We start from the raw sequence: 26,180 nt of genomic DNA, 5'->3' as shown, positions 1-26,180 counted from the left end.
CTACTGACCTCAAAGATATGAACAAAAAATTGTCCCATGCTCTAGAGCATATGAGCTTTGAACGTATCAGTAGGATCCTGCTCAAATCACACACACTGAAAGAGTTATCCGTCAACCACTGTCGTTAATTGACAAGTCTACAATGATTAAGACGGCATTTCATCTGCAGTAAATTTCAATTTGATTTCACCAATATGTCGGCAATAGATTGCTCCTTCAAAAACTGCACATCCTATAAGTTGTTTGAATGAATCATGAGTGAGGGCACCTGCGTGGTCTAAGGGCTAAATATACCCTTGAGTATGATTGGCAGTTCATATCATTTCAAGGCATCCCAGACATCACACTTCTCCCAAATACTCTCAAGTCATATGTATCTTGCTGATCAACCATGAAGGTAAAATATTCGGATTTGGTCCCTCTGTGATCTGTGCTGTTGTATTTCTTTATAAGCCTAGAGCTGTGTATTAACAAAAATGGCAGAGAAACTTACCAAACTGAAGACTGTGGTGAAAGGGGAGAAAGAGGAGTGATTTGGGGGTAAATTGCTATCAGACAGAATTGGTGCTACAGTAGAAGATGTTTTGCCTCATTAATAAAGTGATGTGACTTGGCAAGTGCTGAAGGGAATTTAAGAGGATTGACAATGACTTGGTGTATGCCTAGTGAGGACAGAACGTTAAGCTGAGAAGCAACATTTGACTGACTCCACCAAAGTGTCTGCCTCCCAGGGACCCAGTAAGTCATTAGCATGCGGTGTGAAGGCTGTGGCCATGTAGTTTTCCTTCCTGCTGCTTGATAACAAGAAAGGGGCTAAGGGTTGGAGGACCAAGAAGGAACTGGCAAATTGGAATTCACTTGTGACCTTTGGCCTCAACTACAATATGTACAGAGTTTGGAAGTCATTACTACTATCCTTATGACAAGAAAAAACTGTACAAATGAAAAATCGATGACTTTTCTTGTTCCTCTCAGGGAACTCAGGTTGCAGGGCAAACTGCCATCCTGAACTCTGTAGAGATGGGGCATCCAGAGAGACACAGCTGTGATCTGCTGAATCAGCCAAGAACAGAAGCTGCTGGAACCATAAACTGGTAGGAACACTTAAATGGTAATTTCGATGGATTGCTAGAGGCTGAGTGTGGAATAATGTAAGAGTGAGAAATTCCCAGGGGTCAGAGTCTTAGAAGCTCCACACCTTGATAGGCTTTCCTTCTAGGAACTCCACCAGGTTTTCATAATGAAGATCTGAGAAAGATACCGTCTAGGCTCTAGGGAGGGAAAGAGTCATTACTGTGAAACACACCAGAACCTTCTCCATAGCAGAGTCCTACCCTCTAAGGGAAAGACTTTGCCAGAGCCTTATCCCCACCCTGGGGAAGAGCATTCCTCCCCTCCCAATCCCCTCTAGCCTTCCTGCCTCACTTAAAGAAGGAAAAATACAAAGTCAAAGAGGATCAGAGTTTCAAGGCAATAGATTGGAAAGGAGTAGGATGCAGGGGGATAAAAGCTAGACCTCTGGAGAAACACTTGTGAAGGTCACAGTTTCAAGACACAGACCCACTAAAAGACTGCGATTTGATTAGAAGAATATAGCACATGCCATCTCTTCCACACCTTGCCTCTACACTACTATTACAACAGTGGATAACAGCTGAAAGAGCTGTAAGCCACAGATTCTTTCTCAGGAGGAGCACTTTGGAATCCCAAAGGACCTGCTCATTAAAAAGACTTGTGGTCTCATAGAGCCTGAGTCCTGTCACAGCAGCAGATGCTGGTCAGACATCTCTGCCCAGACTTGGAACAGGTTGATAACTGGTCTTGTTGGTAAACAAAATACCACAGTCCTGTGGAATCTTCCATCATGTGGTTCTGTAGAAGGATCTGACACCCAGAATATACCATTGCAATAAGTCATGATAGACGGAGAGGGATAGCAGAGCCATGCCTGACAACCTTGCCCATGTCTAGTCTCCTGTAAGTGGGCCTGCGGTTCCCTGGTACAGAGTTTCAAGCACAAAGTTGTTGGCCGTCCTATGTCACTGTCAGAGTTTTCCGTGTTATTAGTGGACTTGCTTAGATGAGTCACTGAAGAGCCTTCTTTCCCTACTTACTGTAGCTCATTGATAGTCTCAGGAGAAGCCTATAAGATTAGCCAGAATTCTGGCCATATATATGATTCAACTGATGACACAGACAGTCTTGCAAGGCAGTAGAAATGAAAGTGAAAATAAACCAAGTGGGACCTAATCAAACTCACAAGCTTCTGTACAGCAAAGGAAACCATAAATAATATGAAAAGGCAACCTACGGACTGGGAGAAAATGGTTGCAAATGACGCAACCAACAAGAGCCTTATTTCCAAAATACACAGACAGTTCATACACCCAACAACAACAAAAAAACACGATAAAAAAATGAGCAGAAGACCTAAATAGACATTTCTGCAAAGAAGACATACAGATGACCAAAAAGCAGATGAAAAGATGCTCAACATTGCTAATTATTAGAGAAATGCAAATCAAAACTACAATGAGGTATCACCTCACACTGGTCAGAATGGCCATCTTCAAAAAGTCTACAAACAATAAATGCTGGAGAGGGTGTGGAGAAAAGGGAACCCTCCTGCACTGTTGGTGGGAATATAAATTGGTACAGCCACTATGGAAAACAGTACAGAGGTTCCTCAAAAAACTAAAAATAGAGTTGCCGTATGATCCAGCAACCCCACTCCTGGGCATGTATCTGGACAAAACTATAATTCAAAAAGATACATGTACCCCTAAAGTTCATTGCAAAGCTATTTACAATAGCCAAGACATGGAAGCAACCGAAATGTCCATCGACAGATGAATGGCTAAAGAGGATGTGATATATATAATACACACACACACACACACACACACACACACACTGGAATATTACTCAGCCATAAAAAGGAACAAAATAATGCCACTTGCAGCAACATGGATGGAAATAGAGATTATCATACTAAGTGAGGTAAGTCAGAAAGAGAAGGACAAAAACCATATGATATCACTTATATGTAGAATCTAAACTATGAAACAAATGAACATATCTATGAAACAGAAATAGACTCACAGACATAGAGAACAGACTTGTGGTTGCCAAGGGGGAGAGGCATAGGGGAGGGATGGATTGGGAGTTTGGGATTAGCAGATGCAAACTATTATATATAAAATGGATAAACAACAAGGTCCTACTGTACAGCATGAGGAACTATATTCAGTATCCTGTGATAAACCATAATGGAAAAGAATATGAAAAAGAACATATACATATATCTGAATCACTTTGTTGTACAGCAGGTTAACACAACTTTGTAAATCAACTATACTTAAAAACAAACAAACAAACAAAACTGATGACCTAGATTGCTGACCTCAGCAATTCAAACTAGTTAGTTCATCATGGAAAATTCTAAAGATACCTTTCTAGAGTTGCATGAGCCAGAGGCTGTTGATTCAGCACAAAATGATGAATTTGCAAATGCTATGTTTCTCAGGTAGAGCAACTATGAGGTTCACGAGGTTCCTGAAACCTCCTGGGAAGTTCGGCTTAAAGACAAAAGGAATTGGAGGCAAAATGAAGACAATGGATTATGCATTGAAGCCATTTTCTAAGTGCTCAGTTGCTCTACACTTTAACGTTTTTATGCATATTTTATGGAGTATGATTTTCAAATGAAGAAAATGTATCTTGCAGAATGGGCTTAGGATATTTTTGCCTTAAGGCTATTGTATTGCTTATTTTTAAATAATTGACATTCTAAATTTCGTAGAGGTAATTGTCTTTAGAGCACAGAAGGCTTTACAGAGCACTTAATCCAGTGGTTTTTACACTCTTTGAAAACACTTTTTGTCCCTCAAATAAAGTATTGCAAGAAATTCCAATCTGTTAGATGGTGTCATTCATTCACCAAATATCTACGTTCCAGACGCTGGGCTAGGCACTGCAAAAACGGCAGCAATCAAAAAAACTCTGTCCCTGGTGGAGCCAAGAGTGTCCCAGGACGTGCCCCCCACCCCCAACTCCTCTGCTGAGCCTGTCATCTCCTGCCACAGCCTTGGTTTCCCCTGAGCAGATCTCTGATCTCGACCCACTCCCTTCTCCGGAACTAGGACGAGAGGTCTGAGGGCAAACCATTCATGTAGCATTTTACAACTTAAGTATCAGAAAGTTTAATTGCATCCATTACTTTCCTCTTGCTTTAGACCAAAAATAAAACCACAAGCTGCCCACCTTCCTCTTTTTAAGAAAAACTATTCCTCCTACACCTGCCTTCAGAATTCTGTTACTTGGAGTGCAGGCACACAATCTCTTTTTTTTCTTTTTTGGTACTCCCTTCATGCTGTCACCTTGCTTCTGGGAGAAAATCTGTGTGGGAGGGTGAGAGCAGAGTTAAGCTGGCAGAATGAAGAAAGCAAACAATGGTCCCTGTGGTATAGCAGAAGACTTGTGTGTAAGAGTAGGAGATGCAGAAATGGGATTATAATTACCAGGAAAGAAAACCTAAGAGTTGAAGGTCAAGAGAAGAAGAAAAAGCCACCCACTGAGAATTCTGCATGGATAACCAAGGCATCAGGTGTGGAAGAGCACTGTCAATGAGGGTGGGGTATAGTGGCCATGGGGTGACTGAAAGAAATTTGTATAATAAAGACATGTCCATGGTAACACGCTTTCTTCATGGATGGTCTCTTGTCTTACCACCTTTAAGATCAAAGAACCACAATTGCTGGTCAAACTTGAGACCAATCTATGACACTGAAGTGGAATATGATGTAATTCAAAACACATTAACTGAGCACCTACCATGTGGCAGGTACTGTGACACACACTGAGGGTCTAAAGGACTGAGAGCTACAGCCCTCTCTCCCAGGAGCTCTCTATCTGCAGAGGGGAAGACCACAAACAGACAAATATGACATGGATGTATTCGTTGACCACTATGCACTCAGTGCTTATTCTAAGCCAGGCACTGGACCGAATACCAGGAAATAACAGGCCTGCAACAAAAGACACATTTCTTCAAGTCCTGATATATGTGGTATATGGGAGTGGCAGCTAATCAAATAATCACAGAAGCCAGTATAGAACAGCCTCTGTTACAGGGCCATGAAGGTGAGACCCAGGAGCTATGAGAACCTGCCATGGGGCATCTGATCAAGTCAGAACTCAGGGGAGGCTCTCTCCAGCTGAGATCTAAAAGAAAACTGGGGATTGACTAGGCAAAGAGAGGTGAAAAGAGCCTTCTAAGCAGAAGAAATAGCCCCATCAGGGAGCAATAGGAGGCAGCTGGGTGCAAGACTGGTGAGAGGGGCTGGGACCTACGCAAGAACTTGAAAGCCACGCAGAGAGGTTTTGTCCTTATCCTAAGGGTACTGGGGAGTCATAAATCCTTTATGTAAGAAGCACTGTGGGTACAGAGAGGATGGAATCAGTTCTTCCTGAGAGGTAGGGAGGTCTGAAAAAGCTACTGAGAAGATGTGACATTTGGGCTGGACCTTGTCAGATGAGTGGGTATCTTTCTAGGTGGTACGAGTGGATAAAGCCATCTCAGACAATGACAATGGTATGAGAAAGGGAAAAGGGGAATAGGGAACTTGGCTACATTTGGGAAACATGGGGCAAGACACATGGTATTCTGGTTGTGTTGGCAAGTGGTGGTGAGGTTCGGCTTGAGAGTTGCTGAAGGGCGAGTTATGACAGCAATAAACCAAACTTGCGCAGTTGAGGCGTTTGTCAGAAATATGGAGACAAGAAGGAAGAACAGACCTGAAGGGACAAACAAAGCCAGCTGAAGTATTGAACTGGAGTCTCTTCTTATTCCTGCCAAGAACTGTCTTTTCTCCCCACTCTAGGTAGCCAGGTAGACAAAATTGCCTCTACCATCAGATTGGGTGCCTGCATTCTGACAGTCTGGCTCTGTCTCTGGGCACGGGGGTCCTCAGAATGCCAAGTTCCCAGAGAGCTACGTTCTCATTTCTGCACCCCATAGTTAGTCTCTCAGACACTTTGCCTTGATCCCAATATTTCGTTGCCCAGGTTTTTAATCTAGGGCTCTCTTGATCCTATGCTGTATGGACTCTGCCTTCTTACTTTCATTTTCAAGTTCCCTGTTCCTGGTTTTTGATCCTTCCCCTTGGCTTCCCAAGTTTCTAGCCTATCATTTTCTCACTGCCAAATCTGACCTCTTTAGACTCGTGGGACCGGTCAGTGTCCTGTGGATCCTTTCAATGCCCTCTCCACTACTTCCCCCACCAATTTCCCAATTCGGTCCTTCCTAGTCAATTTTTCCTTTTTCCCACCAAGGACCCTGCCGTGTGGTGCCATGCTCGAACCCACCTAAAATAAGAGCCATCATGAATTCTTACGACTTTCCAAGGATCTTACTGCTACACATCCTGTCCTATTTTAACCCATTCACTTCTGCTCTTTGGACAGTCCAAGGACATTTAGCACTTGAAACATTTCAAATAGGAATTTCCACCATGCACTAGTGTCCCCAGCATCCAGTTAATGACTAAATCAAAGAAACAGAAAGCTGATGTTGACGTACTTGGCTCTGCATCAGCTTCATGATTCTGGGAAACTGAGTTAAGTTGAATACTTTCTTTTTAAAATAAAATGGGGCCCTGTTTGGGTTTCATGAGATAATGTAAGTAATGTGCTCATTTCACTGGCAAACACACAGGACGCGCTCATTGAGGGATGGCTACCATTAAATATTTTGACAGTGAAAATATATATTCACATTACTTTTATTTCATATTTTCCTGGGATTAGATTGTACGGCCACTGGCTAAGAAGCCAAACAAGACGTAAATGACTTAGATCAGAAGTCGGCGAACTTTCTATAAAGGGCCAGAGAGTATTTTAGGATTTACTGGCAGTGTGCTCTCTCTCACGACTACTCCATGCTGCCTCTGTAGAGTAAAATCAGCCATAGCAAATCGTAAATGAATGGGCGTGGCAGCGTGCCAACAAAACATTATTTATAAAAGACAGGTAACAGGACAGTAGCAAGAGTTTGCTGATCTCTGATGTACATGGTGGCCTGTAATACAATATTGACTAATGAATTTATTAATTTAACAAATAGTTATTGAGAACCTACTATGCTGGGTGCTGGGCACACAATGGTAAGACAAAGAAATACAGCTCCTGCTCTGCAGAGATGACATCTAAGTGGAGGAGACGGTCGTTAATCAAATAAGCACACATATAAATATAAAGTGACAAATGTAATTAGAGCTATAAAGAAAAGATATATGGTGCTATTAGGCTATCAGACAAAGAGACGTTTGTTTACTTGTGTGTTTGGTGAGGGTTGGTTAGAGAAATTTCTCTAAGGAAGTGCTGTTTGAGCTGAGATCTGAAGGGTGAGAATAAGTTAGCTGGATTGAAGACATTATGGAAGGGTTTCCCGGGCAAAGGACCAAATGTGTGCAAAGCCCTGTGATGGGGGGAAACAAGGAATATCTAAAGAATTGAGAGAAGACTGGTGTGGCCAAAGCACATGTAACATAGGGATACATGGCTTAAGATGTGACTAGGGAGCCTTGATGAGGATTGTGGTCTTTAAACCAAAAGCAATGGCAAGCCAATAACCAGCTTTAAAGCACAATCGGATCTGCATATTGGAAAGAATATTCCTTCAGCTGAGGTGTTGAAAATGGAGTGGAGGGAGACATACAACAGCGCAATGAGAGAAATTTCAGTTATGGCTAGATCATTCTCTTTAAAGAGGGAGAATGGGAGGTTTGATGATTTGCAAGAAAAAATTACTTCTCTGCATCATGGAAGAATCTTTTCAACTCTTTCTGGCCTATGGAAAATGAGAAAAATGAATATTTTTATTTCATCAGTGCCAACCTTTTAATCTTCTCATTGTTTCTCTTTCAGCAGCAAAGAACAAATGATTTTGCATAAAAGTTTACTCACACATGGCTCTGGGGACCTACTGACTCAACTTGTTTTTCAGCTTGACTTATTTTCCACACATGAAACATTTCAGCTCAGAGAGCAGACAAGTTGTAGTAAAGCGTTCCTCTTGTGTGAACTAAAATATCGTTAATCAAAACAATTGGGAAGTAAACTAAATATTTCCAAAGATTAAAAACTGATAATCCAACAGTTGGTTCAGTTACCCATAAAATGAGGTTAAAAACAAAAGAAATAATATGTTTAGGCTTCTTAAATTATCATATTCCTTCCAATGGCACCAAAAACTTATAAGGTCTAGTACAGCAGTTCTCAAATGGTGGTGGTTTTGTCCCCCCAGGGGACATTTGGCTATATTTGGAGGTATTTTTGGATGTCACAACTTGGAAGGGAGGGAGGTTGCTACAGGCATCTAGTGTGGAGAGCTCAGGGATGCTGTTAAACACCCTACAGTACACACGGCAGACTTCCCCACAGCAAAGAGTTATCCGAACCAAAGTGTTAACAGTGAGAATAGGGTGGAGAAACCCTGGCCTAAAAGAATGTTAATCCACAAACTTCCTTCAACTCTGTTTCGGGTGATGCTATGAATCTTTCTTTCTTTCTTTTGCACTCTCTTTTTTCTTTCTTTTCTTTTCTCTTTCTTTTTTCTTTTCTTTTCTCTTTCTTTTTCTTTCTGTCCTTCCCCCCTTCCTTTACTTACCCCCTCCTCCCCTCTTCCTCTTCCCCTCCCCCTCCTTCTCTTCCCCTCCTCCTCTTTCCCCTCCTCCTCCTCCTCCTCCATCTCCTCCTCCTCCTCCTCCTTCTTCGTGATTGTCGTCATCTTTGCTGACCTACCTAGTGTCTATAAACTGAAATGAGACCCCTCAGCTCTTGCAGAAATCATGAACTACCTCATGGAGGCAGGTCACCTCCACCCCAGTGTATCTTGAAATCCACACATGATTGACACAGTTTCTCTCACAGTGACTTGTGTCCTCAGTTTGTCAGTCATTATCTCTCACTAGGACTCACTACTCATCTCCCTGCATCCATTCCTATCCCCTCTCCTCTGCCATGAAGCCTTGTAAACATTCAATTTGATCTTGCCAATCTCCTATTTATTAAAAAAAAACAAAACTGCAATGTCTTCCCAAGGGGAAGGTCAAAAGCTTTATTGGACTCTGAGACCCTGAATAATCTCTCTCTGCCCCACCACTACCCACTTTTTCAGTTTTATCTTGTGACACACCTACTGCTTACTCCAGCCATGCTAGATTCCCTTAGCTTTGAGTATGCTATGCTCTGGTCTGCCTCACAGGCTCTTCCCTCTGTCTGGAATGCTGTTCCCTTTATTTACTTACATAGCTCCTACTTAGTCTTCAAGTCCCAACTTAACCACAATTTTTCAAGAAAACCTTCTCTGATTCTCAGACTAGGTACATAGCATCAGAACACTTGATAATATTTAATTATTTATGTTTTATCTTTTGTTAATGTTAATGTTGGTCTTCTCCAGCAGACTATAAAGCAAACCATGAGTGGGCGTTCAAAAAGAACCTTGCATTTTTGGCTGTTCCAAAGACTTCTGATCTTTTATTTGTAACCACATGTAACAGACCTAATGTTTCCTCTAAGAAAATAGTGGACTTGGGCAAAATAATCCTGGCATCTCACTGTAGCACAGCAAGCCACCTTTATCCATCTTAACACAGAGTCATTCTGCCTCTAATATTAGCCTGGATGACTAATACTAGAAATCTTTCATGCCCCATCTTGTGTTCTTCTGGACCACTCTTTAGTCATTATGACAGCAGCCAGTTGGTGTAACCATACCTTAGTTGCTCACATATCTCTAGCTTTCAGCCCTGGGACTGATGTATCATGGGACACCTGGAGAAACCTGCCTGGACTCATGCATGTGCAGCTTAGAAGTGCAAGGGATTTAGCATCCTGTAGGGCAACTCTGGGCCAGTGATTGATGGGGCTAGTTTCTCCCACCAGTCCTACTGTCTTGGGCAGACCATTCTGGAATACATTCTAAGTCTTCTTCAGAAGGTCCTGGCTGGATAAAGTCCTAGCTGCCTACAGTGAGGTCAAGCCAATAATGCATCCTTAAATTGGATTTCCCCTCTTTCCTCTTTCTTCAATCCATCACTCATGCTCTCTGGGACCACTTCCAAAATAAACTATCTGCCTATAAGCCTTTGTCTTGGGCTCTCATTTTGTGAGGAATCCAGTACAAGACAATGACATTGGTTATTGTGGGAGTCATGTGGGAGCAGCTATTTAGTCACATAGCAAGGGAATTCCACTTAGCTCCAGGAATCTAGGATCTATGGTCAACCAAGTGATGGTCTCCCAAATCTATCCATGTCCTAATCTCCAGAACCTGTGAATATGTTACCTTAACATGATAAAAGCGAGTTTGCAGCTATGATTGAGATAAAGATCTTGAAGTAGGGAGTTTATCTTGGATTATCCAGGTGGTCCCTAAAGGAAATCACAAGTCCTTATAAGAGAGAGTCAGGGGGTCAGAGTCAAAGAGAAGGCCATGTGGTGTTGAAAGCAGAGATTGGAATGATGTACTCTGAAGATGGAGGAAGGAACCACAAACCAAGAAATGCTGGCAGCCACCAGAAGCTGGAAAAGGCAAGAAGGTGGATTTTCCCCTGAGGGCCTATAGAAGGAAATTTGATTTTAGCCCAATAAAACTGGCTTTGGACTGATGTCCATAACTTTAAGAAAATAAATTTGTATTGTTTTAAGCCACTAAGTTTGTGGTAATTTGTTATAGTAGTAGTAGTAGAAAACAGTCTACCTTATTGAAAGTGATACAATTCAATGCCTCTGTTAATAAAAATAACAGTAGCTACTAGTATTTATTAAGCCATGTGCTTGTTGTGAGTCAAATTCTGTGCTAACAACTTATTCTCTATTCTTCCCTAATTTTTACAACAACCTTATAAGGTTGTACCTCTACTATCCATCGTGGTGGATATCATCCTATGACACCCTGATGCTCCTCCTCCCTTCTCTGCCCTGGAAGGTGGTTCATAGAGACTGCCTCAACTGGCTCCCTTGATCTCTGGACTCTAGTTAGGTTCAACCAGTCAGAGGCAACAGCAGGAAATGTGGACGGTGGGTGGACAGCGAGATCTCTAGCCCTCTTTCTCTCTCAGGTTATTACAGGTTGACTGCATCCCTCTCCTAAGGTCACGGGTCATGACAGGTAACTTCTACGTAGAGTTGCTTGCAGGGTCCTTGCTCCTGCTACTGTGGGAATTGTCTCATTACTTGCTGCTTTTCCTGAATCTTGCCCACACTTCTGGAAGTAGCCTTTCATTAAATGTTCCTTAAATCAGCCAGTTTGTATGTGCCATCTGATTTCTGCCAGGACCTTGCCTGATATTCTTCATTTTACAGCTAAGGAAATGAAGACTCAGAATGGTTAAGTAGCTCACACATTTCATCCAGGTATAAAATAACCAAAGACTGAGATGAATAGCAGAGGGGTCACCTGCTTTTGCTGAAGTAGAGGAGCATTGCTGATGTACTCCCAAATTTGAAGAAGAGAAACAAATTCATTGTTGTTCATTTTGGGTCTATTGATCACAATCATATTTAATCTGCCTGCATTTTTATCATGCTATCTCCTTTAAGTGTTGTGTTCTCATTTTATAGGCTCACTATCAGCTATTTTTAATAATATATGCAAATTTTGTGAAAATATATCATTTTCTACCTTGTTTTGATCATCTTGACACCACATTTTCCTGTCACACAAACATTTTAGAGTGTGGTTTGTCCTCAAAGACCATGCCAATTGAGAGGAAATGTTTCTGTGAGTTGTCTGAGTTCTCTGTGGTCATTTATGATGAAGTCTGCAATTCTAGCAGCTGTGTCCTAAATTAAGAAGAAGATGGGCATTTCTCCAGAGATGAACCAGTTTATCCAGAACCCATCTTGCACATAATATAAAATTTTAATAATTCAGCCCTATTGAGGGGACTGGCCAGGCTTGAAACATGTTGTTTAAAGAAATGCAGTTCAATGGCTTTGAAATACAAACAAGAACTTGAACTAGGTAAATAGAATGTGGCCATGCATAGTTCTTAGGAAATCCACTTGAATGAATAGCTAAGAAATATTTATAATTGGTGTATCAATTATTTCTATGGGATTGGATGTTTTTATGATGCTTGAGGGTACTTAAAAAGTTTGTTCTCATAAGTAATTTAAATATTCCTCTTGAAATACTGTTTGCACTATTAATTTATTTAGCAAATTAATCACAGAATCATAACATTTTAGAGCTGAAAGAGACCTCAGAGAAAATCCAGTGCAACTCTCTTTGCAAACAGTGTCTTGCATTATTCTTAGCTCCATGGTCACAGTACAAGGACCAGCCCTCCACATACCCCCTCAATCCAGCTTGGACTCCTGAGACACTGGCCCTCAGCTGGGGATCCAGCATAACTGGGTCCTTCTTGCCCATGAAGGGAGATTAGAACATGCCGTAAGCGAAGATATACAATGCTCCTCACACTGATCCCCCAAACAGAAATTTTGTTCCACTCTGCTCTTTCCTACCTTTATGCCAGAAACTCAATATCCCCATGTCTTATGTCCCATACCTTCCCAGTCACTTCCACTATGGAAGGCTCAGAGGAGGACCAGCTTATCAGTGTCTTGCCTTTCTAATCTTCCAATCTGCACACGCTCACCAGCCCTCTGAAATCCCATCCTCCAAAATGGCTTTTGCCAAGGTCATTAATAACAGAGCTCAAGACTCGTATGACTTGACCATTTCTTGGTAGCATTTGGAATGATTGATGACTTTTTTCTTGAAGCTCTTTCCTCCCTTGGATTCTAGTACAGTGGCTCCCCACTGGTTCACCCCACTACTCTGACCATCCCTTCCCGGTCCCCCTTGTTGAAGTTCCTGTTTGTTGTCATTTTCTCATCTCATGCTACAGTTCTTCCCAGGAAATCACAGTCAACCCACCACTTTGTCAACTACTTGCAGGCTGTTTACTCTCAGGTTTAAGTCCCTGGTGCAGATCTTTCTCCTGAGCTCCTAATTGCCTGCTGAACACCTTCTGAATTTCCACAGCCTCTCCGACCTCAGCAGATCCAAAACAGAGCTATTCTTCCCCTCAAATGTCCTCCCCACTCATGTTTTTCCCTCTGTGAATAACATTATCATTGGGAGTTACTAGATCAGTCCATCAGTGGTTCCCCATTGCTCCCAAGATGAAATCCAAGCTTCTTAGTACAACATGTAAGGAAGGTCTGTGAGATCTTGAGTCATTGCCTAGTATAACAACTTCATCTCTGATATCTCCCTGTCAGCCCTCACATCCACTCCAGCTAGACTGTCCTTCTCTTAAACCTCAGACAAACACTGACTCACATTCAGAGTCAGTTCAAGAATTATCTCCTCTATAAAGCTTTTTGTCACCAATTTCCCCCTCTCTGGAAGATTCAGTCACTCCACACGTGCCTTGTCTATGACACTTAGCTATGCATTGTCCTAAGATAAGATTCTGAACAAGGTTATTGTCATTGGGAATAGGAAGAAAGAATAGGAAGTTCAAAGTCACGAAGAAGAAGCAATAGTGTTCGGGAGATTAAAGTTGTCTCAATTAAGATGAACTAAGTAACCACCTTTTAAAATTAGGAGATGTTCAGAACTTTTCCCTCCCTGATACTTTTTGTGCAGGATGCTTTCCTGGAAGTGAAATGACTCAATGGCTCTGTTTACAAAACAACTTCTCTGTGGGTTCCCCCCCCCCCACCTTTGGCTGCTGGATTCTAGAAACTGATGTCTCTGAGTGCTGCTAATTACAATCCTGTTAGTAAGGAGTAGGAAGGGGAAGGATGTAGATAGGGGAAAATAAGATGCATGTTTACTTATCTGAGGTCTTCAATCTTTTAAGGCTAGACACAGGGGAAGAAACAGGCTGAATGACACAAGATGCCAAGAAATCACAAGTGAAAAGGAGGATTTCACAGAACCAACAGCCTAGTGATGGGTGAAGGCTGGTGTGTAAGATGAGGAAAAGGATTTGTCTCTTTTCCTTTTGTCTGCTTAGAGCTAGGGTGGACTTCTCCATGACCCTGTGCCCAGCTATCTAGCCAAATATCTAGAAATCAATAAAATCTTCAAAGATTCTGTAAGTCACACCAGTCTTTGCTTGCTTGCTTTCAAATTACCTCCAAGACCTCAAAGGACTATGGCTACTGAAATCAGAGTTCTGGCAGCAATAACAAATAAGCGTTGATATGGCAGTCAGTCCCCATACCCTACCATGTACACATGTTTATTTTACATTCTATACCTGAGTATTTAAATATGTCACATGTTTTCATCTAACTTGTCTGAACTCTTGTATAAAAATTTATGAAAGCAGGTCTCTCGTCTAAACTTAATACATGATTTCTGGGTTAGGAATATAAATGTAAGAAAATTCTGAAATCTAAACTGGAAAAGCAAAAGTCTTCACTATCATGATTGTCAGATGAAGTCTTTTGTAGATTTCTTCCATTAAGTGGCAGGATTTTTATCTACAGTAAAATCAACAAAAGCTGGTGGCTTTTTTGGTATTTTACTGATGAACGGGGAGGAGGTTTCATACATGATTACCTTTGGTTGAATTGAGAGTTTTCTGAATGATTAAGAAACTAGAGCTTGACTAACTCAGAAACCATGTGGTCCATAACAGAACACCTTCTAAAGAAAAACAATATAAATTTCCAGGTGAAGCAAACAGATGACTTGTGTAACTTCATAACCAGTACATGAACCCCATTTGCCTTCAGCTCTGGATAAAATCCCAGAACTGAGGCCACTCCAGGACAAGGGGATAAAATGTGTTCTCAGTGGCTTCTTGGAAAGAGCAAAATTCTCTCTTGAAACTGAGCCCTTTGGTTTATTTTAATAATGTCTCCATTTCAGTTGGGTGAATGGAGGAGAGGGAAGTGAATTTTGAATTCTTGCTTTGCTCGTATAAATGGTTTTTACTTGTTATATTTTTCTAATGAAAAGGAAAAGAAAACAATTCTCACTAGTGGAAAGGGTACTAAAATTTTATTGAGTCTGCCATGGGCTAGACACTGTGAGAAAGGTTCTTTCATATACATTCTCACTTTTAGAAAAAGTAACAGTAATGATAGAATTCTACTGGCATAGACACCATTGACTGAGACCTTCCATGTGTCAGTGAGTGCTAAACCTTTTACACAGATCACCTCATTTTCAATGTTTCCAAGATTCATCCATCTTGTAGCATATATCAGCACTTCATTCCTTGTTGTATTATCTTAAGATAAAACTAATTCAAACTTAAGAAAGATAACTTCTGTGTCCATTGAATATCCTCTCCTTTTGTAGTTTTATTAGTTCCCTAGTAGATAATGATTTCCACACAATCTAGGCAGCCCTCATGTGAAGACAACCAATATTGTATGTTTTAGGAGACACATAGCATTGTGCGTCCTCTGTATCCTTCTTTTTGAGCTCTCAGGCCAGTTGGTTTGGGAATATACCACCCATTTATAAAACAAAAGTAAGAGGACCAAAAGATCTCATGCTTGTCCTAGCTCATGTGGCAAGACATGCCAGATTAGGAGAAAATAGATAGTTTAAAGTCTGCTGGCCCTTATGTGTTTATCACCATGCTAATTATCTGCCTTACTGCTCCAAGTTTTGGGCTTCCTATGAATCCCCTCTTTTGATTCTTTTGTACTATTATCTCATCTTAATGGTATAAAGATTTAGGTGAGGTGACCACAATGGGATTGAACACACCATTTCTACCTAGCATTTGGATTTTTCCTCATTCTTTTATTAGATAATATGAGAGACTCATAATGTTGGAAGCAACCTTGATCAGCATCCTCTTTTAAGAGGCTCTCAAGGCCACACAGCCAGTTAGTAGCAGAGTTGGGGTTAGAGCCCAAGGAGCAGGTATTTTTCTTGGTGAACAAAAGATAATATGCGTGTACTTCAGAATCAAAACATCTAGATGTGAATCTCTACTCCGTCACTTCTTGGCTATGGGAACTTGTGTAACTTAACCTACCCAAGCTATTTCCTCATGGAACTGTGACCATTAAATGAGATAACGTGTATAAAGTACAAAACATTGCACTTTTGTGTAGTCTAAGTGCTTGATCAATGTCAATTGCCATCCTTTCCAGGTCAGGGCTTTTTGGTTTTAGACTTTGAGAGATCCCTCCCAGGGAACTGACCAAAAGTTATAGTGTTCCATTGCTTCCTCCTCTTCCAGAGCAAGGAGATGGGTTGATGCCTAGGGTTACAACTCCTTTTCATGAGTTGCAACCTGGGTGTCAGTTATTGCAGTGCCAGACTGAGCCTTGCTGGGCTGTAGTCCTGAAGCCAGTAGTCATGTCAATCTCTGTTATGGTTGTCCCGCCCTAAGAAGCTCTGGGAGACTCCAGGGAAGTATTTTGGATGGAAAGTAAAAGTTTATTTTTCCTGGTATACAGTTCCCAAGGGTGAGAATGAGCCTAGAATGAAATCTGAACTCCCTCTTTGGCCCTAAACACATTACACTCTCAAATGCAAACCGCTACTTGTAACTGAATCCTATTACTTGCTGTCACAGTTTTCCCACTACAAAATATTGTCTTAATTTTAACTAGCATGCTTACTGCTCAGTATCTAGCTAAAAACTTTCCATGCTACCCAAATGTCCTAGCTAAACAAACATGGAAGCTTGCAGTAATGCTTGTTCCAAACTTTTTCCTTTTCCATAGATTATTGACCCAGGGTATTTTCACATTTTGTTATTCTCCCAGATATGGGTCTAACTGGATTCTGAAACATGTTTTCCTCATCTTACAATTTTTTACTCCACACTGGCAGGCCTACTGTTCTATTACTAACTCCCCCTAAATCTCCTCAAGGCTGTTCCAGAGCCCACCCCAAAATTCTGCCTTCTCATCATTTCTGCTTCAGCCACTTGGAGGAAAGACAAAAAACAAAAGTTGAATTAATTAACTTTTGGAGGAGCCTGTTATATGTAAAAACCAAGCAAAATGCTGTCATTTTATAGCTGACCTAATATGAACTACTTAATATTTCTAAGCTTCAGTTTCCCCATCTGAAGAATAGCACCCATGATGTTGCGTGGTTTTGAGTAATAAGAAAGAAAATGAATATAAAGCATTTGGTATATATCTAGCACACATAAGTAATCAACTAGTATTGGCTCTTAATATTGTTGTTGTTGTCATTAGATAACAGAGAATACGATGATACATAAGACATATTCCCCACCCTTAAGAAGCTTACAGGATACTTGAGATGATAAGACATGATCATGTGACAAGACAACAGCATTAGCAATACCCTAATAAAGAATGTGGTGCTATTATTTGTCAGGTGAGTGAGGGACAGAATACTGTGAGCTAGAATACAACCTGGAAAGGCTTCAGATTGATGGAGGAGTAATGAGATCGGTCTTGAAGGATGAAGTGCACTTAGGTAGATAGTGAGGGGGAAGAGCATTTGGGTAGGACAAACAGTAATAAGCAACATCCTGAGATAGGAAGTTGTAAGTGTTTAGAAAGCCGTGAGTAATGGGTTAAGTAGAGTACTCACGCCAATGTGGGTTAGAGTCAGATTAAGACAAGTATTGTGTAAATTGTATATTGTAGACATTTGAGGTTTTAAGCCACAAAACTATGGAAGTTTAATGTGGTGCTGGTAGATGGGGTGGGTTTGCGGGGAGAGACTACAGCAGAGAGTGAATACAATGTTAAAATCATCTCAGTTTAAGGTGAAGTGCAGATTCAGGTGACTGTCTAGCACCCGATGGAAAGGGAAGCCAGCTCTGAAAGACACCTAAAGGGAAGAATTGTGTCCTGATAGAATAGGCAAGGGGAGTGAGGGTGTTATGCAAGGAGAAGGAAGGCCCAGAGCAGTGGAAGGTTTTAATCCCAGGAGGCAGGGAGAATGGGGCATAGTATCATTAGTGAAATATGAAGGTCACACATTTAGTCATTTGTTCAATAATATTCTGCACTCTCTATGTCAGACCCTGTGCCAGGTCACTGGGATCCAGAGATGAACACAGAAGTCCCTGCCTTCCAGGAAACAGCAGTCTAGTCAGAAAGGGAAACTAGCTTGGGGAAGAAAGATGAACATTTACTCATAAGGTGAGAGATCTGAGAAAACTTAAATGTCATCTAGAGTACTCCTCACACTGCCCCACCTGAAACAAACTGTAAAGAGAAGAAAACAAGTCCAAACGGAGTAAAATTCATACCTCTACTTACTGTCAGAGCCACCCCAGAATGTGAGGCCAGAATTCTTTTTTTTTTTTTTTTTTTGAAGGGGAAGTGGTTGGTGAAAGGAGGTGGGAAGATGGGGTTGCAATCCAGCAGGTGACCTTCATGCTCATGTGATTCCAAAGGAGAGCTGGACTTTGATTTGGCCTTGAGCTTGACCTGTGGAAGGGTTAGACCTTGAATGAGGGAGTCTCACAAGGTTATGTTGGGAGTAGGAAGAGGGGAACGTGGACTCCTCTTTTCCAGGTCCACTCTCCCAGAACCTTCCTTTGAACCAACGAGGCTCTAGAGAAGGCAGGTGATTGCAGGTGTGAGGTGATATCTCATTGTGGTTTTGATTTGCACTTCCGTGGTGATTATTGATGTTGGGAAATGTTTATGTACCTGTTGGCTGTTCATACGTCTTCTTTGGTAAAATATTTATTCAGATTCTCTGCCCATTTTTAATCTGGTTGTTTGTTTGTTTCTTTTTCTATTGTGTTGTATGACTTCTTTATATATTTTGGATATTAACCCCTTACCAGATATACGATTTGCAAATATTTTCTCCCATTCTGTTTGTTGCCTTTTCATTTTGTTGATCGTTTCCTTTGCTAGACAGACAATTTTTAGCTTGATATGGTTCCACTTGTTTGCTTTTGCTTTTATTGCCTTTGCTTTTGGTATCAAATCCAAAAAAATATCATTGCTAAGACCTATGTCAAGGAGCTTACCCTCTATGTTTTTTTCTAGGAGTTTTCTGGCTTCAGGTTTTATGTTCAAGTCTTTAATCCATTTTTATTTTAACATCTTTATTGGAGTATAATTGCTTTACAATGGTGTGTTAGTTTCTGCTTTATAACAAAGTGAATCCATTATACATATACATATGTCCCCATATCTCTTCCCCCTTGCATCTCCCTCCCTCCTACCCTCCCTATCCCACCCCTCTAGGTGGTCACAAAGCACCGAGCTGATCTCCCTGTGCTATGCGGCTGCTTCCCACTAGCTATCTATTTTACGTTTGGTAGTGTATATATGTCCATGCCACTCTCTCACTTTGTCCCAGCTTACCCTTCCCCCTCCCCATATCCTCAAGTCCATTCTCTAGTAGGTCTGTGTCTTTATTCCCATCTTGCCCCTAGGTTCTTCATGACCATTTTTTTTTTATATTCCATATATATGTGTTAGCATACAGTATTTGTTTTTCTCTTTCTGACTTACTTCACTCTGTATGACAGACTCTAGATCCATCCACCTCACTATAAATAACTCAATTTCGTTTCTTTTTATGGCTGAGTAATATTCCATTGTATATATGTACCACATCTTCTTTTTCCATTTATCTGTTGATGGACACTTAGGTTGTTCCATGTCCTGGCTATTGTAAATAGAGCTGCAATGAACATTTTGGTACATGACCCTTTTTGAATTATGTTTTTCTCAGGGTATATGCCCAGTAGGGGGATTGCTGAGTCATATGGTAGTTCTATTTTTAGTTTTTTAAGGAACCTCCATACCGTTCTCCATAGTGGCTGTATCAATTTACATTCCCACCAACAGTGTAAGAGGGTTCCCTTTTCTCCACACCCTCTCCAGCATTTATTGTTTGTAGATTTTTTGATGATGGCCATTCTGACTGGTGTGAGGTGGTACCTCATTGTAGTTTTGATTTGCATTTCTCTAATGATTAATGATGTTGAGCATTCTTTCATGTGTATGTTGGCAATCTGTATATCTTCTTTGGAGAAATGTCTATTTAGGTCTTCTGTCCATTTTTGGATTGTGTTGTTTGTTTTTTTGATATTGAGCTGCATGAGCTGCTTGTAAATTTTTGAAATTAATCCTTTGTCAGTTGCTTCATTTGCAAATATTGTCTCCCATTCTGAGGGTTGTCTTTTCGTCTTGTTTATGGTTTCCTTTGCTGTGCAAAAGCTTTTAAGTTTCATTAGGTCCCATTTGTTAACTTTTGTTTTTATTTCCATTTCTCTAGGAGGTGGGTCAAAAAGGATCCTGCTGTGATTTATGTCATAGAGTGTTCTGCCTATGTTTTCCTCTAAGAGTTTGATAGTGTCTGGCCTTACATTTAGGGCTTTAATCCATTTTGAGTTTATTTTTGTGTATGGTGTTAGGGAGTGTTCTAATCTCATTCTTTTACATGTAGCTTTCCAGTTTTCCCAGCACCACTTATTGAAGAGGCTGTCTTTCCTCCACTGTATATTCTTGCCTCTTTTATCAAAGATAAGGTGACCATATGTGAGTGGGTTTATCTCTGGGCTTTCTATCCTGTTCCATTGATCTATATTTCTGTTTTTGTGCCAGTACCGTACTGTCTTGATTACTGTCGGTTTCTGGTATAGTCTGAAGTCCGGGAGCCTGATTCCTCCAGCTCCGTTTCTCTTTCTCAAGATTGCTTTGGCTATTCGGGGTCTTTTGTGTTTCCATACAAATTGTGAAATTTTTTGTTCTAGTTCTGTGAAAAATGCCATTGGCAGTTTGATAGGGATTGCATTGAATCTGTAGATTGCTTTGGGTAGTATAGTCATTTTCACAATGTTGACTCTTCCAATCCAAGAACATGGTATATCTCTCCATCTATTTGTATCATCTTTCATTTCTTTCATCAGTGTCTTATAATTTTCTGCATACAGGTCTTTTGTCTTCTTAGGTAGGTTTATTCCTAGATATTTTATTCTTTTTGTTGCAATGGTAAATGGGAGTGTTTTCTTAATTTCACTTTCAGATTTTTCATCATTAGTATATAGGAATGCAAGAGATTTCTGTGCATTAATTTTGTATCCTGCTACTTTACCAAATTCATTGATCACCTCTGGTAGTTTTCCGGTAGCATCTTTAGGATTCTCTATGTATAGTATCATGTCATCTGCAAACAGTGACAGCTTTACTTCTTCTTTTCCAATTTGGATTCCTTTTCTTTCTTTTTCTTCTCTGACTGCTGTGGCTAAAACTTCCAAAACTATGTTGAATAATAGTGGTGAGAGTGGGCAACCTTGTCTTGTTCCTGATCTTAGTGGAAATGGTTTCAGTTTTTCACCATTGAGGACCATGTTGGCTATGGGTTTGTCATATATGGCCTTTATTATGTTGAGGAAAGTTCCCTCTATGCCTACTTTCTGCAGGGCTTTTATCATAAATGGGTGTTGAATTTTGTCGAAAGCTTTCTCTGCATCTATTGAGATGATCATACGGTTTTTCTCCTTCAGTTTGTTAATATGGTGTATCACATTGATTGATTTGCATATATTGAAGAATCCTTGCATTCCTGGGATAAACTCCACTTGATCATGGTGTATGATCCTTTTAATGTGCTGTTGGATTCTGTTTGCTAGTATTTTGTTGAGGATTTTTGCATCTATGTTCAGCAGTGATATTGGCCTGTAGTTTTCTTTCTTTGTGACATCTTTGTCTGGTTTTGGTATCAGGGTGATGGTGGCCTTGTAGAATGAGTTTGGGAGTGTTCCTCCCTCTGCTATATTTTGGAAGAGTTTGAGAAGGATAGGTGTTAGCTCTTCTCTAAATGTTTGATAGAATTCGCCTGTGAATCCATCTGGTCCTGGGCTTTTTTTTGTTGGAAGATTTTTAATCACAGTTTTAATTTCAGTGCTTGTGATTGGTCTGTTCGTATTTTCTATTTCTTCCTGGTTCAGTCTCGGAAGGTTGTGTATTTCTAAGAATTTTTCCATTTCTTCCAGGTTGTCCATTTTATTGGCATATAGTTGCTTGTAATAATCTCTCATGATCCTTTGTATTTCTGCAGTGTCAGTGGTTACTTCTCCTTTTTCATTTCTAATTCTATTGATTTGAGTCTTCTTCCTTTTTTTCTTGGTGAGTCTAGCTAATGGTTTATCAATTTTGTTTATCTTCTCAAAGAACCAGCTTTTAATTTTATTGATCTTTGTTATCGTTTCCTTCATTCTTTTTCATTTATTTCTGATCTGATCTTTATGATTTCTTTCCTTCTGCTAACTTTGGGGGTTTTTTCTTCTTTCTCTAATTGCTTTAGGTGTAAGTTTAAGTTGTTTATTTGAGATGTTTCTTGTTTCTTAAGGTAGGATTGTATTGCTATAAACTTTCCTCTTAGAACTGCTTTTGCTGCATCCTATAGGTTTTGGGTCGTCGTGTTTTCATTGTCATTTGTTTCTAGGTATTTTTTGATTTCTTCTTTGATTTCTTCAGTAATCTCTTGGTTATTAAGTAGTATATTGTTTAGCCTCCATGTGTTTGTATTTTTTACAGATTTTTTCCTGTAATTGATATCTAGTCTCATAGTGTTGTGGTCGGAAAAGATGCTTGATGCGATTTCAATTTTCTTAAATTTACCAAGCCTTGATTTGTGACCCAAGATATGATCTATCCTGTAGAATATTCCATGAGCACTTGAGAAGGATGTGTATTCTGTTGTTTTTGGGTGGAATGTCCTATAAATACCAATTAAGTCCATCTTGTTTAATGTATCATTTAAAGCTTGTGTTTCCGTTTTTATTTTCATTTTGGATGATCTGTCCATTGGTGAAAGTGGGGTGTTAAAGTCCCCTATTATTATTGTGTCCCCATCGATTTCCCTTTTTATGGCTGTTAATGTTTGCCTTATGTATTGAGGTGCTCCTACATTGGGTGCATAAATATTTACAATTGTTATATCTTCTTCTTGGATCGATCCCTTGATCATCATTGTCTCTTGTAATAGTCTTTGTTTTAAAGTCTGTTTTGTCTGATAGGAGAATTGCTACTCCAGCTTTCTTTTGATTTCCATTTGCATGGTGTATCTTTTTCCATCCCGTCACTTTCAGTCTGTATGTGTCCCTAGGTCTGAAGTGGGTCTCTTGTAGACAGCATATATAAGGGTCTTGTTTTTGTATCCATTCAGCCAGTCTGTGTCTTTTGGTTTGAGCATTTAATCCATTTACATTTAAGGTAATTATTGATATGTATGTTCCTATTATCATTTTCTCAATTGTTCTGGATTTGTTATTGTAGGTCTTTTCCTTCTCTTGTGTTTCCTGCCTAGAGGAGTTCCTTTAGCATTTGTTGTAAAGCTGGTTTGGTGGTGCTGAATTCTCTTAGCTTTTGCTTGTCTGTAAAGGTTTTAATTTCTCTGTCAAATCTGAATGAGATCCTTGCTGGGTAGAGTAATCTTGGTTGTAGGTTTTTCTCCTTCATCACTTTAAATATGTCCTGCCACTCGTTTCTGGTTTGCAGAGTTTCTGCTGAAAGATCAGCTGTTAACCTTATGGGGATTCCCTTGTGTGTTATTTGTTGTTTTTCCCTTGCTGCTTTTAATATTTTTTCTTTGTATTTAATTTTTGATAGTTTGATTAATATGTGTCCTGGCATGTTTCTCCTTGGATTTATCCTGTATGGGACTCTCTGTGCTTCCTGGACTTGATTAACTATTTCCTTTCCCATATTAGGGAAATTTTCAACTGTAATCTCTTCAAATATTTTCTCAGTCCCTTTCTTTTTCTCTTCTTCTTCTGGGACCCCTATAATTCGAATGTTGGTGCATTTAATGTTGTCCCAGAGGTCTCTGAGACTGTCCTCAATTCTTTTCATTCTTTTTCCTTTATTCTGCTCTGCAGTAGTTATTTCCACTATTTTATCTTCCAGGTCACTTATCCGTTCTTCTGCCTCAGTTATTCTGCTATTGATCCTTTCTAGAGAATTTTAATTTTCATTTATTATGTTGTTCATCACTGTTTGTTTGCTCTTTAGTTCTTCTAGGTCCTTGTTAAACGTTTCTTGTATTTTCTCCTTTCTATTTCCAAGATTTTGGATCATCTTTACTATCATTATTCTGAATTCTTTTTCAGGTAGACTGCCTATTTCCTCTTCATTTGTTAGGTCTGTTGGGGTTTTGCCTTGCTCCTTCATCTGCTGTGTGTTTCTCTGTCTTCTCATTTTGCTTAGCTTACTGTGTTTGGGGTCTCCTTTTCACAGGCTGCAGGTTCATAGTTCCCATTGTTTTTGGTGTCTGCCCCCAGTGGCTAAGGTTGGTTCAGGGGGTTGTGTAGGCTTCCTGGTGGAGGGGACTAGTGCCTGTGTTCTAGTGGATGAGGCTGGATCTTGTCTTTCCGGTGGGCAGGTCCACATCTAGTGGTGTGTTTTGGGGTGTCTGTGACCTTATTATGATTTTAGGCAGCCTCTCTGCTAATGGATGGGGTTGTGTTCCTGTCTTGCTAGTTGTTTGGCATAAGGTGTCAAGCACTGTAGCTTGCTGGTCATTGAGTGGAGCTGGGTCTTGGAGTTGAGATGGAGATCTCTGGGAGATTTTCACTGTTTGATATTATGTGGAGCTTGGAGGTCTCTTGTGGACCACTGTCCTGAACTTGGCTCTCCCACCTCAGAGGCACAGCCCTGATGCCTGGCTGGAGGACCAAGAGCCTGTCATCCACATGGCTCAGAATAAAAGGGAGAAAAGAAAGAAAGAAAGAGAGAGAGAGAGAAAGAAAGAATGAAAGAAAGAAAGAAAGAAAGAAAGAAAGAAAGAAAGAAAGAAAGAAAGAAAGAAGATAAAATAAAATAAAGTTATTAAAATAAAAAATAATTATTAAAAAAATTTTTAAGTAATAAAAAAAGAAAGAAAGAAAGAAGAGAGCAACCAAACCAAAAGACAATTCCACCAATGATAACAAGGGCTAAAAACTATACTAAAAACAAACAAACAAAAAAAACAGATGGACAGACAAACCCTAGGACAAATGGTAAAAGCAAAGCTATACAGACAAAATCACACACAGAAGCATACACATACACACTCACAAAAAGAGAAAAAGTTGGAAAAATATATATATCGTTGCTTCCAAAGTCCACCTCCTCAATTTGGGATGATTCATTGTCTATTCAGGTATCCCACAGATGCAGGTACATCAAGTTGATTGTGGAGATTTAATCCACTGCTCCTGAGGCTGCTGGGAGAGATTTCCCTTTCTCTTCTTTGTTCACACAGCTCCTGGGGTTCAGCTTTGGATTTGGACCCGCCTCTGCGTGTAGGTCACCTGAGAGTGTCTGTTCTTTGCTCAGACAGGACGGGGTTAAAGGAGCAGCTGATTCGGGGGCTCTGGCTCACTCAGGCCGGGGGGAGGGAGGGGTACAGATGTGGGGCGAGCCTGTGGCGGCAGAGGCCAGCGTGATGTTGCACCAACCTGAGGCGCAACGTGCGTTCTCCCGGGGAAGTTGTCCCTGGATCACGGGACCCTGGCAGTGTGGGCTGCATAGGCTGCCAGGAGGGATGGTGTGGATAGTGACCTGTGCTTGCATACAGGCTTCTTGGTGGCGGCAGCAGCAGCCTTAGCGTCTCATGCCCGTCTCTGGGGCCCGCACTGATCGCCGCGGCTCGCGCCCGTCTCTGGAGCTCCTTTAAGCGGCGCTCTTAATCCCCTCTCTTCGCACACCAGGAAACAAAGAGGTTAGAAAAAGTCTCTTGCCTCTTAGGCAGCTGCAGACTTTTCCCCGGACTCCCTCCCAGCTAGCTGTGGTGCACTAACCCCTTCAGGCTGTGTTCACGCAGCCAACCCCAGTCCTCTCCCTGCAATCCTACCGAAGCCCGAGCCTCAGCTCCCAGCCCCCGTCCTCCCCAGCGGGTGAGCAGACAAGCCTCTCAAGCTGGTGAGTGCTGGTCGGCACCCATTCTCTGTGCAGGAATCTCTCCGCTTTACCCTCCGCACCCCTGTTGCTGCGCTTTCCTCCATGGCTCTGAACCTCCCCCGCTCCGGCACCCGCAGTCTCCGCCCGCGAAGGGACTTCCTAGTGTGTGGAAACCTTTCCTCCTTCACAGCTCCCTCCCACTGGTGCAGGTCCTGTCCCTAGTCTTTGTCTCTGTTTTTTCTTTTTTCTTTTACCCTACCCTGGTACGTGGGGAGTTTCTTGCCTTTTGGGAACTCTGAGGTCTTCTGCCAGTAGGTGCTCTGTAGGAGTTG

This window comes from Balaenoptera musculus, chromosome 7 (assembly GCF_009873245.2).
Source record: "Balaenoptera musculus isolate JJ_BM4_2016_0621 chromosome 7, mBalMus1.pri.v3, whole genome shotgun sequence".
Taxonomy (NCBI): Eukaryota; Metazoa; Chordata; class Mammalia; order Artiodactyla; family Balaenopteridae; genus Balaenoptera; species Balaenoptera musculus.
The sequence above is the reverse complement of the archived record's forward strand: the minus strand, read 5'-3'. Positions refer to the sequence as shown.